The sequence below is a fragment of the Canis lupus genome, chromosome 14, assembly GCF_003254725.2.
Source record: "Canis lupus dingo isolate Sandy chromosome 14, ASM325472v2, whole genome shotgun sequence".
NCBI classification, from domain to species: domain Eukaryota; kingdom Metazoa; phylum Chordata; class Mammalia; order Carnivora; family Canidae; genus Canis; species Canis lupus.
In genome coordinates, this window is record NC_064256.1 from 2689302 (window position 1) to 2705244 (window position 15943).

Genomic DNA, 15943 nt, shown 5'->3' on the forward strand with positions numbered 1-15943 from the left:
GAGGGGAGACAAGGCAAAGTTGGGATATTTATTGAAATGTTGAGTCTGATCTTTTGAGGAGGAAGGGATGGTGAATGGCACGAGATTAGAACTCAGGAAAAATTATGGGAGAATAGACTAGGTTTGGTGGGGCCCACCAGGTAAAGATTTCGAGGACAGTCTTCAAAGATTCTTGGGGTAAACAGTCATTTGCTGCTTAGTATTAAAGAGTTGGTGGGTCCTTTAGGAAGCTCCTGAAATGAACACTATAGTTTTCTGCTATTTTTATCTTCCAGGGCAAGAATTTCCTTAAGAAGTAATTTAAAGAAGAAAGTAAACTCATTTAATGTAGACCATAGTCATGTGGAATAGATGGTTTCAGTTCTGAGTATGTTTCTTAATAAAAGAGCACAACTTGGGGAGCCTGGGTGGCTTAGTCAGTTAAGCATCTGCCTTCAGCTCAGGTCATGATCTTGGAGTCTTGAGATCAAGCCCCAGATCGGGCTCCATGCTCAGCAGAGAGTCTGCTCCTCCTTCTCTCTCTGTCCCTCCCCACTGCTCATGCTCTCTCATGCTCTCTCTCTCTCTCAAATAAATAAAAAAAGTAAAAATAAATAAATAATAAATAAATAAATAAGTAAATCTTTTTAAAAAGAACATAATCTTTGTAGAGAAAAGGATGCCTCATATATAAATATTTTACAAAGTTATTTATTCTGAACATATATATAAACAATGTAAATTATAAAAATAAACATGCTTATAAATATTTATGGGGTAAATGCATGAAAAAACTCCATGTAGGGAGGAGAAGCTGTCAAGCAGCCTGATTCTGTCTCCCAGGCTCCTCCTTCCTTTTTGGGCTCCAACATTTTATGCCTTTGTCACCATCAGGCCAGATTTCCCTGAGTACAGTTTACAATTCCAGCCCAAGTTGGAACAAAAATATCCTTTCTTTTCAATTCCTGGGCGTAGCTAAGTTAGGCAAGAATTTTAGAAATTATTGCTAGCTACTAAGAAAACGCTGAGAGAAGTGCACAAAGAAATAACCCCAACATTCAAACAGAAGAATGACATCTACAATAACCAATGGTATGTCCACTCACAACAGTCAGTGCTGAGCAAACAGAACCATCCGTTTACTTAGTGAAAATTCCATGGTTGTTTCTTTAAGACAGCATTGCTAATACTTCTTTAATCACTGCTTAGCCATGTACACACACTCTGATTTCCCAAGATAATCCCCAGAATAGTCCACAAGATGAAGTTAAATCTCCCTTTGCCTGACACTCAAGACCTACGAGGTCTGGACCAGTCTACTTTTCTGGCCACATTCTATGTCCCTTCTCTTTCCCCAGGACCTCCCTGACCATCTGTGCCAAGGTCCTTGGCATTTCCTGTCCCCAGCATATTTACTCATGTGGAGGTGCCTTGTTCTTGTCATAACCACTTCTTAGAATGCCCTCCCCAAACACTCTTGGCAATGTAGCCCAACTTCAAGGCCAAGTGTGACTAGGACCCCACCTCTGTGTAAACTTTCCCATCCTCCCATCTCTGCATTTCTATTGCCCTTGCCCTGCCATCTCACAGTTACTTCTAGTTGTCTGCTCTATGCCAGGTTATGACCTCCTTTGAGGCCTCGCTGGCTGGTGCATGGTGCAACATGCTGTTGGTTGAACCATACTGATTTGACTTGGTTTGGTTTGATCTAACTTTATTTAAGCCTGCCACTTTGTACACTTCAATGGTTTTACTATACTTTAACCCCCGTCGTGGTTTCCTTACTGCATTGCAGGGCGAGCAGACACATAGGAAAAATGGAAGAAATGTGAGAACACTCAAAAAATTTAACAGAACTACTCCTTGTTGGAGTTATTTTTCTCTTGCTTCTGGTTTCCCAGCAGGAGGCAAATAGAATTTTACTTTTAAAAAACAGTTATTTTTAAATATTACTCTTTTTTTTTCTTCACCTAAAGTATAACCACCTCCCCACCTAGAGACAATGGATCCTGGATGTTAGGAATTAATTCAAGGAAGGAGTGAAGATTCCATTTCATGTGGCCTGAGACCCATGAATGGCTCTCTTCCCTTTCCTTCCAGATAGCTGACGGGTTGGGAGGGCACGTCAAGCAAGAAGATCTAGTAGGCTGATCATAGTGTTCCTTATCATGAAAAAATACAAATATTTTTGTCATGTTTTTCATTTCCCCCATCATCTTTGAGAACTCCTGCCTGCTTTCCTGAGCTCTTAACTCTAGTGCTTATGATGGGAACAGCCTGAAGGTCCCTTAGCTGATATGCATATCAAGTATCACCTGACAATGCAGCTGCCATGGTTGGACAGCCCTGTGAGAGGGTCTGGGGAACAAAGGGAGGAGGACATATACTTTTAACAGTGTTTTGTCTTGGCTATAGCAGACGTGGGACTGGGGATAGGGCCCCCATTTCCCTCCTAACCCACAGGTAGAAGAACCCATAGACCCACCAAGGCATAGGTGGGCCTTCATTGGGATTATCTAAGCCTTGGATCCCAGAAAGGATGGAAACCCTTCCTTACTGAGGGCTCCATCTTATGTTATACCAAGTGCCTTCTGAAATTCTTTCTTCAAAGAAATAAGAGGGGGACAATTTGTCCTTGGCCCCATTTCCTACCTGGGTAGGAAAGCTTGCAATCTGGATAAGGCAAAAGCTAAACAATGATCTAGAAAGAAATCCATTGTTTGTCTGTGTTGATTATAACAATTTACACACTGTCATAGTTGGTTGAAGCACACTCCTTTTTAATAAGGAACAAAATATATCTTTTTTAATAAATTTATTTTTTTTATTGGTGTTCAATTTGCCAACATATAGCATAACACCCAGTGCTCATCCCATCAAGTGCCCCCCTCAGTGCCCATCACCCAGTCACCCCCACTCCCCGCCCACCTCCCCTTCCACCACCCCTAGTTCATTTCCCAGAGTTAGGAGTCTTTATGTTCTGTCTCCCTTTCTGATATTTCCCACTCATTTTTTCTCCTTTTCCCTTTATTCCCTTTCAATATTTTTTATATTCCCCAAATGAATGAGTCCTAATGTAGGAACAAAATATATCTTAAAGGAATCTTAAGTTCAGAAGGTATCACATGGTTTTTTTGGTATCACACATTCATATTAATCACTTTTACTTTCCCTCATGATACTATATTATTACATGTATCCAGATCTGACACTTTAATTTATCTTTTTACTTGTTGCCTTGATCTCTTTTTATCTTTATTCTATTATTTATGAATTCTGTCAATTTTCAAGGTTTTTTTTCCCTTTGATAATAACTAATGGAAAAAAGAGAATCCTGAGTTTGTCCTTGCAGATGATAAATAGAAGAAATGATGTCAGCTAAGTGACTCAGGTCATAAACGAGACTGTTGACTATAGAAACAGGAGGACCTGTAGATTTTCAGTTTAGCTGCACAATAGCTTGTGGCCCTACTATGAACCTCCATTTCTTCATCAGTAAAACATAGGTAATGAGAAACCTATTTCACAATGGCTTTGTGAGAGCTACATGAAATAACATGTATCACACAGTCTGACCACCATTATTAGGTTAAATGACATGAAACTGACATTTTGCATTTCAAAATGCTGAATTTTCTTTTCTTTTCTTTCTTTCTTTTTTTCTCTCTTTTCTTTTCTTTCTTTCTTTTCTTTTCTTTTCTTTTCTTTTCTTTTCTTTTCTTTTCTTTCTTCTTTTCAATCTTACATTAGCTAGTAAGATGCAGAAGTGGAGTCCAAATCTAAATCTTCTGGGTCCCAGCCTTCTGTGCTTCCATACCATGCTAACTAACTTTCATTGTTGGTGAAAACCTATTTTTTGATGGACAAGTGCTAGTGATGGAATTAGGAAACAGCTTAAAACAGGAGGCATGTGAAGAGAACAATTATTAAAAGTGAGAGAGAAAAAAATGTTACAGAACTGGTGCAAACTTCTAGACTTTACAAATATGACTGTCCAGTTATCTGCACATATTGCCTTTCTTAAAGGCAATGAGGTATATGTGGTGGAAGATCCTGATGATCTTCCTTAATATCAATGTCATTCGTTAGTGATTGTGATGGTTAGTTTAATATATTAACTTGTCTGGGCCATAGAGTACCTAGACATTTGATCAAACATTATTTCTGGTCTGTCTATAGGGATGATTACATCTGTATCACTAGACTAAGTAAGGTTGATTGCCTTTCCTGGTGGGTGGGAGGGAGCTCATCCAATCAGTTAAAGACCTGAATAAAAAAAAAAAAAAAAGGCTTAGCAAGAGGGAATTTTGCCTACCTGAATACTGGAGCTGAGGCATCAGTCTTCTTCTGCTCTCTAAGCAGAATTTATGTCACTGGCTCCCCTGGGTCTCCAACTCACTGGCTGCTGACTACAGATCTGTACAGTCCATAACCACATGAGCCAATTCCTTATGATATATCTCAAGAGAAAGAGAGAGAAAGATTGTAATATCTATATTCTATTATTATGTACCTATAATCTATATATTATATATCTATTATGTATCTATTTATATTTATATTTTTGTGTATTGGTTCCATTATCTAGAGAATCCTGGCTAAAACAGGGATGGATACTGAAGGTTCTGTGAAGTTAGTAAAGTTATCTTTCACAACACACTCTGAAGCTGCAATCCATAATTGTACCTAAAGGATGCTTCAAAGATAATGATGTTGGGGGGCACCTGGGTGGCTCAGTTGGTTAAGCATCTGACTCTTGATTTCAGCTCACATTATGATCTCAGGGTGGTGAGATGGAGGCTGTGTCCGGCTCCGTGCTGCTTGGGATTCTCTCTCCATCTCCCTCTGCCCCTCTCTGTCCCTCCCCTCTCAAATAAATAAATAAATAAATAAATAAATAAATAAATAAATAAATATTTTTATAAAAAGATAATGGTAATTACTTTGTAGATTTTTTAAAAGTCTGAGCATATGAACCGCAGATCTGTCATTAGGCAGCCAGCTTTGTTCTGTCTATGAAGTCATGACTCAAATCAAACGGCTTCCTGTGGGTGAAAAGGAATGTTTCTCAGATTTCAGTGGGGCAGTGTACTGGTTAGGGCTTGAGACTGGATGTCAGAAACGTGCATTTGAATTTCAGCTCTGCTCTTTATCAGCTACTTCATGTTGAAAGGAGCATTGGTTTTGGATCTGTGTACTTAGGTTACTTAATCTTTTTGAGCCCAAGGATCTTTATATGCTAAAGATCAAAAGGTGAAAGAGAAAGAGAGAGAGATTATAGCCTCCTTTGCAGGGATTTATGAGGATTAAATGGGAGGATGTATGAGCAAAGTCTTGCAAAACTGGCAATGCATGTGCTTCCTTCTTTCTATAAAAGAATAACTCTTGATGAAATTAATAAACCATTAGTTACTTTAGTGTTACTCTGTTTATTTTTAAATAAATAAAGAAATTAAAGGACTGTCCACTCCCATGTCCTACCAAGTGACATCCATGTTCATCTTCCACTGAGAGACATCTCGTTATATCTTCCAGCTGGACAGAGTTTCTCCTCCTCAGTCCTTTTTGACCCTCAGGAACCTGTAATTGTGGGAGTGTCTGGGTAACTCAGTCAGTTAAGAGTCTGCCTTTGGCTCAGGTCATGATTCATGGTCCTGTGATCATCCAGCCCCGCATCGGGCTCCCTGCTCAGTGGAGAGCCTGCTTCTCCCTCTCCCCCTTCCCCCTCCCCCTGCTTGTGTGCTTGCTTTTGTGCTCTCTGTCTCAAATAAAATAAATAAAATCTTTTAAAAAAAAAAGAAATCTATAACTGTGAAACACAAAACCTCCAAGTTCATATCTCAAAAAAAAAAAAAAGTTGTTGAGATTTATAACTGACAGATATGTATTATCTCTGCTACGTGGTATTTAAGAGTGTCCCATAGTTATGAACTTTCTGAAGATCTCACAGGAAGAAGAAATAGATCTCTGATCTAGGCAGTTAGAGGAGCCAGGAAAATAAATACTGAACTCATCATAGATGCATAGCCTTTGCTCCAAAGGCTAGCTCTCACCATGGCCCTTCTCTATTTATAGATCTTACAACCCCTCCTACCAAGAAATCTTATGGTGTCGATTAGCAAATAACATACCTCAACCTGGTTCATGCTTCTGGGGGATAATTTTCTCTTTGGCAATGAAATAAAGGAAAAAAATGAAGGGGCTTTCTAAAGGTATTGATTCTCCATCCTCTTTTTGGCTCTATATGGTTTTGGGCAAGCTACCTAATCCCTCTTAACTGTAAAAATTCACCTGTAAGATATGCCCACTTACAAGGTAGAATAATAAAGCCTGGATGTAAGTAGGCTGCACAGAGGAGAGGATTCCATTTACAATGGAATTACCTGTGACACTCCTTCAATGAATGGGCTTTCTGAGCCAAGCTGGCTGTTTGTGACTGGAAATGCCCAGGCAGTGTGAAGGTTCTGTCTGGGGTCTTGGAGTCAGACTACTTCATTACCTGTCACCTTGCTGTGTAAAACACTTAGCACATCATCTTTCACATGAGTCATCTTAGCAGGACCTCTTGGTTATGTTTCTGTAGATTTTCTGCTGCCCCAGTGAGGTAGGACAGTAGGACATTGTGTTCTCGGGGAACTCCTTTAGAAGATAACATTCATTCCCTTTCACCCATCCCCTCACTTACTCTTCTTTAAGAACAGTCGAATTACTTATTTGGTGAATTCTGGTCTTTTCCTGAATTTGAATTGAGCATGACTGGCACAGCCTTTTCTGGATTTGCTCATTGGTCTCCCTGTCTTCACGTTGCATACATTTTACACCCGGTCAATGACCTGCCTCTGAGAGGCAGACACAGAAGTCCAGCTTTGCCTGACCCTGGTGGGCATGTTCAATCCCAGCGGGCATGTTATCAAGCCTGTCAACAAAGTTCAAACCATATTTTCCAATTCAGCATTGTCAGAAACAAAGCTGGTATTTGGGTTTCCATATGCCTAATTCTTGTGTCTGTTATTCAGTGTGTTCTCAAACTCAGGAAAAGGAGAGTAGTCCCTCTCAAACTCCAACAGAACATGACTAACACGTGTTGACTATGACTCTGACTTTCGGTTGCCCAGAGATTTCCAGGCTAGGAACATATATTATGGCATTTTTTAAACATCACATAAATGTATTGTTTTTGTTTTTGTTTGCTAAGCAAGCTCTGATATTCTTAAAATAGAGAAATCTAACTTTAGTGTGTGAGGGTATTAAATCAGTTTATGATTTGGGTAGATATTTTTCTAAGCTTTGCTCCAAAGGCTAGCTCTCTGACATTTGTTATAATGGACATGGAAGAGAGCTTTTGCAAATATTAACTTTAGTTTCTGCCTCTAAAAGCAGTGTGAGTATATAGTTTTGCCTTTAGCAATGCCACCAGATTGATGCCTCTTCAATGCCTCTTCAGTACCAGATTTAAATCAAGGTGCTTGACCAGGGTTTACACCAATGATAGGTATCTGTTCATCAGACAAAAGCAGCTCATAAACATTTACCAGATAATGGTCCTTCAGGGCACAGAGCTCATCGCTGCCTCTGAGAAAGGCCATATCACAGACTGCCAGACAGAGAACCCCACCCAGACTCAGAGCCCTGGCTTAAACCCAGGGTGCACCTTACTCACTGTGATATGGTACTTGTTATGTGGTACATGCTTAGACTGCCTCTTTTACAAGTTGGCCAGGGAGATAACAGTAACTATCTTCTAAGTTTCCGGTGGGGATTATTATTTTTTTTTAGAAGATTTAATTTATTCACTTGACAGAGAGAGAGCACAAGTCAGGGAGCGGCAGGCAGAGGGAGAAGGAGAAGCAGGTTCCCCGCTGATCAGGGAGCCTCAGGTGGGGCTCAATCCCAGGACTCTGAGATCATGACCTGAGTTTAAGGTAGATGCTCAACCCACCGAGCCACCCAGGCACTTCCCTGGTGGGGATTATTTAAGTTAAAATTTGTTAAGTGCTTAGGAAAATGAATGACATGGAGTTAAAACACTGGTTCTGGGGCCAGACTGTCTAACTCAACCTGTCACCTACTCAGCTTCTGTGGGTCTTGGCTTCCTCATCTATAAAACTGGTATAATAGTAATAGTATATACCTCTTTGGGTGATTACGATGTGTTAGTAGGTCATGTGCGCAGTTTTCCGCAAGCAGTAGCATAAATAAGAAGGAAGTTTTCTTTCTTTTTCCTTTCTTTTTTTTTCTTTCTTTTCTTTTCTTTTCATTTCTTTTCTTTTCTTTCTTTCTTTCTTTTTTTTTTTTGTTCTATCAAGGAAGAACAATCCAGGTCCAATATCGCAGCTGCACCATTTAAAGAATCCAGGTTCTTTTTGTCTTGCTGTCTCACCATTCAATGGGCTGCTTGATTTCCAGCCATTATATCTACATTCCAGGCAGCAGAAAGAAAGAGACAAAGAAGGGCTGGTATAACCCTTTCACAGCCACTAAGTTTACCAAGAAATCTTCTCCTGGAAAACGTAATTCCCTTTGCTTGTTTAGCGTGGAATTAGAACATTTTCTCAACTATAATTTTACCTCCTATAAAACTTGCTAGGGATTTTTTCTGCATTAAAAATCAGAACTGATCATATAGTCTCAAAAGACATGTTTTCCCCAAGCAGTATTAAAGATTTGCTGACAGTCTTACTGTTCGATTTGGACGGTCACTTAGCCATTGGCAATCTGTGGGTTTATAATGTATATTTTTATCATCTACATTTTACGGAAGCTGCTCTCTGATCATCTTAGCTTTTGGGAGGTCAAAAATTCATATGAGGATCTGAAAGAAAGCTCTGAACTCCTTCCTGGAAAAATGCAATAAAAACGTCCTCCAAATTGTACAATCATGGATTTTTTTTTATTGCGTTGAAAACGCATTTCCTTCACAGAACTAATATTTAAAAATATATACGATAATTAATGACTCCTTCATTCTCATAAATGTTCAAGCTTGGCAAATTGTTTTGACAATGGGCTTTCCTTTCCTCTTAACAAAAGGGAAAAAACTGCCTGAAGTTTGATCATGTGCCTCCAGAAGGCCTCTGCAAAGTCAGTGAGTTGGAGTGTGCTCCCATTTCTAGCTAAAATCTTGTGATTCCAATGGTGACTCAAAGCCCTGATTCTGATGAAACTGATGAGGCCTGCAGGAGCAAACAAGACTTCTTTCAGGATTTTCGCAGAGTACTTGAAAATCTCTAAGGAAATGTGGAGCCTCCTCAGCGACCAAAAGAGCCCCTCCCCTACTCCCAAGCACTCCCCACTCAGTTACCCTGTTTTAACTCTTTCAATATTGTTTCCCTTAAGTGGAATCATGGTTTTCCACTCATGTAATGAATTCATTCTTTTTCAAAATATTGCATTAAAATCTTATTTCAATGGTAACTGAGGGGGGTTTCGGCTGTACATTCAATTTTGAGCCTGAGGCGATGGCTTCACTTGACTCACCTTGATCTTGCCCCCTCTTTCTCTCCCAGGTGGGGCAGCTTAAAACCGGGTTGAGGGTGGGGGAAAGTACCTACTACAGAGAAATTGATAATCACTACAAATCAGAATTCCACCCCTCACTCCCATCCCCCCAAACAAATAAAGGTTGTCACACATTTATGCTCAGACCCTGCCAACAAACCTCATCACCCAGATGGCTTGGGCTATTATTATCGCATATCCATGTTCATTTCAGGAACTTGCTGTAAATAAGTGAAAGCGAAAGTGTGAGCTCCAAGAAGGACAGTGCTTTCCCCCTCTGCTCTCTACAGAGGCACTGGTGTGTTCCTCTGTCCATCCTCATACCAGTGAGCCTAAAAGTGAGGAAAATATCCCCGTTGGATCCTGCAGATCTCATCCCACTTCTTCTCTCAACATCCCAATACTTGGAAGTTCATGGCATCTCATTATGTGCCCCATCATCCCTTCCACTGACCTCAGGGTCACTCTGGCTTGGTTGTCAGAGATTTTACTACTTTCCACTACCCCCTCTGTAATCATTCTTGGTGACTTACAATATCCTTCTAATTCTTGGTGCCTCTGATGTCTGTTCACTGGCTTTCTCACTTGCTACAAACTTTTTCTTGTCTTTACTGCCATTACCAATACATCTACAACAATTAAATCTCAAATTTTAGCATCCTCCCCAATACCTCTTACCCTATCTTATATCCTCTAACACTCAGACTTCATCAGTTCCTTGACACTGTAAAGACCCCTAACCCGCTAACCTCATATCATTTCACTCTCTTATCACCACTTTCCTAGACAGTCAATGTCTTCTCATCCTCAGTTTCCTCTTTAGCCAGCTTAGATTCCAATAATACATATTGGTCTATTCCAATAATTACTCCTTGCATTTCTGTGTATCTGGCAAATGAATGTTTCTGTTCTCACAATAAAGAGGATCAGAGAGAAAATTTGCCTTCAGACAGAACACAACTTACAGATGTGCCCCCCGGCTAAGTTAACCTGTCTTGTCCTTTGTCATAGTTGAAAACTGTCTAGGCTTTCTGGACATCCCACATTGATCCACTATATCAATGGCATCGTGCTAATTGGACTGTCTGAGCAAGAAAGGACTAATACATTGGGGACTTAGGAAATAAATATGCCTCCCAGAGGGTGGGAGATAAACACTACCGTAACTCAGGATGCATATCACATCAGTAAGACTTTTGGGGGGGTCCTGTGGTTGGGGCATTCTAGGACATTCCAACCAAGTAAAGGAAAAGACAGAGTATTGCATCTTGCAACTCCCAGAATGAAGTCACATTTGCCAGCAGATACAGCAAGAGTCCCATTAAATTGTAAGCTCTGACTATTGCCTAGGTTTTGGGAGGCGGTGGTGCATCTTGTGCCTTCTAAAGTGAACATCAGGGATCCCTGGGTGGCTCAGCGGTTTAGCGCCTGTCTTTGGCCCAGGGTGCGATCCTGGGACCCCAGGATCGAGTCCCACGTTGGGCTCCTGGCATGGAGCCTGTCTCTCCCTCTGCCTGTATCTTTGCCTCTCTCTCTCTATGTCTATCACAAATAAATAAAATATTAAAAAAATAGTAAAGTGAACATCAGATTGTGGCATTCCCCTGTTAAAAACCTTCCCAATGGCTTCTCATCACATTCAAAATAAAACCAAATTGTTATGTGATGGCCCTTTAAGGCTCTAGATAATCTGACCTGTGCCTACCTCCCCCATTTCAGCTCCAATTTCATTTCCTAGGAACCTGCAGCTCACTCTCTCTGCTTTACCCACAGAAATGTCCTTGCTTCTCCCACCGCTCCCCCTGCACGCATCCTGCCCCCAGGTCCCATACACACACCACTCAACTCATCCTACCCTTAAGGTCCATACAGAACCCTTCTTGCCTACTGGAATGTGTCTCTCTGGGTATGCACCAGGGGTTCATGCTTCCTCTCCAACCCTGTACTCATCTTTGTCCTCATCACCTTTGTTTTCTTCATATACTTTATCATTATCTGGCCAGAAATTACATTGACTCATTTTTAGCTGTGTTTACTAGCCATCTCTTCCTCTGGAAAGGAAGTTTCATGTGATCAGAGACTTTGTTCTCTTTATCTCTGTAATCCCAGCACCTAAAGCAGTACTTGGTAGTATTAAATATTCAGTAAGTATTTGTTGGATAAATGAATGCATTTGTTGAATGAATACAGGTGCCAAATTTTATAATACCACATGCACTTTGCGTGTGCACAGAGATCTTTTCTTCCAGTAGATTTTCCTAGTAAAGCTGTGGATCTGGCCATTACAGATGAAATTGGAGCTAGCAACCAAGAAGTTATCTATGGTCTCATGCAAATCCATGCTGATGAGAATGACCAGCTGCTCCTGTGTACTGCTTAAAATACCAGAGCCTGTGTTGGCAATTCTGTAGTTTCACTGCCCTCCACCTACCCCCCACTGCCACCAAAACCAGGACCCCAGTTAAACAAGGAGACCCCTCAATCTCACCAGTAACCTATTCCTAGATTGGAGTGCAGGAGACTTACTTATTTGCACTGCAAGGCCTATTCCACCTCCCCCCTCCTCTCTCAATGATGTATAGACATGTTTCCCTTCTGGCCACCCAGTATCCTAAGTCCCCTCACTCTGGAAGGAGAAGGCACAGTTACAGGAGAGTCTCAGCCACTGGGAGAAAAGGGGGGGTGGAGTCACTGCTGTAGGGGCTGGGAATTGTGCAGAAGCACAGAGATGCTCACACTTGTCCTCCTGCCTGCACTCAGAAGGGCGTGGCAGTCACAGATCCCCGCAGTGTGGAAAGTGATTGCAAATGAGACATTTGCCTCACTGCAGAATTTAAGGGAGGGAGAGCACCCCAAGTATCAGTAATTAAAGTAAACTAGGGGCACCTGAGAGGCTCAGTAGGTTAAACATCCCACTCTTGATTTCAGCTCAGGTTGGTGGTCTCAGGGTCGTGAGATTGGAGCCCCACATGGAGCATGCTCCCAATTCTCTCTACCTTTCCCTATGCCCCTCCCCTGCTCACGCTCTCTCTCTCTCACTCTCTCTCTCTCTCAAAAAACAAACAAACAAAAACAAAAAAAAAAAACAAAATAAATTATTTTAATGCAGTATCTTAAAAATCTAAACACAAGAAGAATCCATGATGAACAAAATATGAAACTTTTAAAGAATGGCTACTTACTAACTTTTTGGTCTTGGGCAAATCAATAACTAACAAATCTCAGTTTCTTCAATCTGAAAAACGTCAGACATAGGGTCACGCCTTTGCCGGGAGTTTGCAAGGATAAAGTCAAGCAATGTGTTTGAAATGTCTCAGGTGTGGAAGGCACCCAGAAAATAGTAGATGTTATTATTCACAAGAATGTATTGAGTAGCTATGCTAAAAGGGACAGCATGTTTTTCATTTTTTCTCCATCTTCTCTTTTTTTTTTTTTTTTTGTTGGTGTTGCTATCATCCTCCAGTACCTATGAGGAGAGTTAGTATTGACAACTCTCTCAAGGATGTTTGCCATCTAAAGTTCCCCTTGCAAACAACTATGGATAAATATTGACACCCTGGGATTTTATTTATTTTTTATTTTTATTTTTTTTGACACCCTGGGATTTTAAAGCCAACCTCCTTCCCTGGCAGGGGCTAAGGCTTCTGTCCTGTTCTTAAGGCTTCCACACTCTTTCTCTCCTGCCTCATTACCTCTCCCTGCTTCTAGCTACTAAAGGACCAGTCTCAGTCCTCTTTCTACAGTTATGACTGGTTGGCAGAGGGTACAGAAGAATGGAGTGGGCCGAGGTGGGGAGAGAGACAGCTCTGCGGGCATGGTAGAAAGGCTCATGCTGTGGATTTCTCCTGGAGCTGGCATCACATCCCTGACATGAGTTTCTCATAGATTTCCTGCTGCCTGAGATGAGGAGTTATGTGGCAAGACCACAGAGTGGATGGAGGGCAGAGGTTTTTCCAATTGCAAGCCACAATCTGCTAGCGGATCATGAAATTGTCAATCATGGAACTATGAGTGAACCATTATTGAGACCAGCATGAGAATAATCTGGAATGTGCAACAGCAGAATATGCCACACCTAATAAGGATAAGAATTACCTTGTCAATGTTTTGTTTCTCTTCTATCTACCTACATGTGTGCTGTGTCACATGAGTCACAGTAAAATAATTTGAAAGCCACCAGTGCAATGGTTAAGAGTTTGGGTGCTTTAGTCCAACTCCTTGGGTTTAAATCTTGACAATGCCATTACTCTCTCTGAGACCTTAGCAGTTTACCTCTCTTCTCTGCACCTCTGTTTCCTTATATGTAAAGTGAATTAATAATAGCACCCACTGCAAAGTGCAGCTATGAGAATTAAGTGATTTGATACATACAATGTTTATAGACTAGCAAGCTCAACAGATGTGAGCTATTATATTATTACCAGCAGCAGGCCGCATCTTCCTATAATGTATGTAAAGTGCCTAAGACAGTGCCTGAAATATAATAAAGACTCAATGGCTGGTGGTCATGGTGGAAGAGACTTCTGGTGCCTACTGTATTTTACATTCTGTTCTCCTCTCCTTTCTGGCACGCAAAAAGATGGCCTTTCCCCATCCTGGTGAAGACAGGCAGGACCCCGTAAACAGGTGTGGCCAGTAGGCTGTGGAGAGAAGTGAAGGGTCCCCCTTCCAGGCCCACATAATTGAATGATCATTTGAGACTCTCTCATGCTCTTTGGCTCTCCCAAGGCAAAGCCTGAAGACTTGGATTGGGACAGCAGGGAAACAGTGTAGTAGAACCTGTAGTCTAGGGCCTTGAGTGACACTGTGAAGCAGAACCTACTCTCTGGCCTGTGTTGCACAGATCACATGTAAGCTTTGTATGTTTGTTCATAACACCTTTCTGGAGATATAAGTCACGTGCCATAATATTCACCCCACTAAAGTATATGATTTGGTGATTTTTCATATATTCACAGTTATGTCATATTTCACGGGACCTTGAATGCCAGGCTAAGGAGTTTAAGTTGCATCCTACGGGAATTGGAGAGTTAATTGGAGAGTGTCTTGTAGTTGCAAAACACGTTTGATTAATGATAGTTTGACATACAGTATTCCCATTTCCTTTGGCTTCCTCCTAACTTTATATGTTACGTGGGTTTTTTTTTTTTCATGCTTAAAATGAGGCCATATTCACATTTTGTTCTCTACTTTCACATTCGTATTATTTCAGGCTCACTTTACATATGGTGTTCATTTTCAATGGCTATATCATGTCTATTATAGTTGGACACTTAACAGTTTTACTTTATGTGGTTAGAACTGTTTTTTACACATACACATACACACACACACACACACACACACACACACACAAAGCAAGTAAAGTGCCCAGGGAGTCATGCCTAAGGAGATGCCCACATCCAGGCTGTATCTGAATGATAGCTCACTTTCCTCACCCTAGTCTCAGGGCTATACCATGTATTCGCACTCGCAAACATGCTTCTCTTACATGATTTCCTCTGGATGAGATTAGTGGTTCTCGTGACGGGATTACTGGTTCAGAACATAAAGATTCTGATCTTGATATGAAGTACAAGAATGTTTCTTGGAAGGATTCCACTGAAGGTTTTTTGAAGCATAATTTTAATATGTGCACAATGGCATTTTACAGAGATGACACAGGCAGTGGGGCACTTAGAAGACTATCTCAATACGTGCCAATGATAGTACTTTTGTTGCTACAGAAGATGCCCAGGTATGAGTTTTCACATTTGCATAACGCACACAGAATAAAGTCAGAACTTTAGCTATATTATATCTTCATGCAGTCAGCTTTCATCCTCAATCATCACAGAAACAGTAAGATGTTCATATTGGGTCCATGTCTCTACAGATGACCCCTCCATGCATACCAACCTGATCATTTAAGGTGTGTCATTTTCCCAAGGGACTAGCCCTTTGGGAAAAAAAATCCTTTGGATATAATCCATCAACAGAAATGTTATGAATGAAGAGTATTAGTCTACTGCTGTTTTATTACAAACCAAGTCCCCAGCCTAAGGTTCTAATTAAAATTCTATTGTTTGGGGACAAGAGCATCAGAATTTGCCAACTAACCAGTTTTTATAAAAGTCAAATGGAAAAGTATCTGGGCTAACCCGTTGTGTGTAAATTTTTCCTAGGGGACACTTTTTAGAAGTCGCCCAGTGGAAAATCACCAGAATGGAGTTTAGTGAGCCCTGGTTCCTGAGTCATTGTCCCCTGCAGATGTGGTGTCAATCTTGCATACTTAGGAAAGATTAGAGGGTGATGGAGCAGAAAGAGCCGTTTTGGGGTAGGATAGAGAATCATGGAGAGAGGTTGTTGAAAAGAAATCCAAATTATCTTCCAAGTTCTTCCAGTAACTTTCTTTTGGGCATATTGGAAAATAATGTCTTCTTACCTGACAATTTAAGCTAGTCAACCTATTATTGAGCATCTCCTG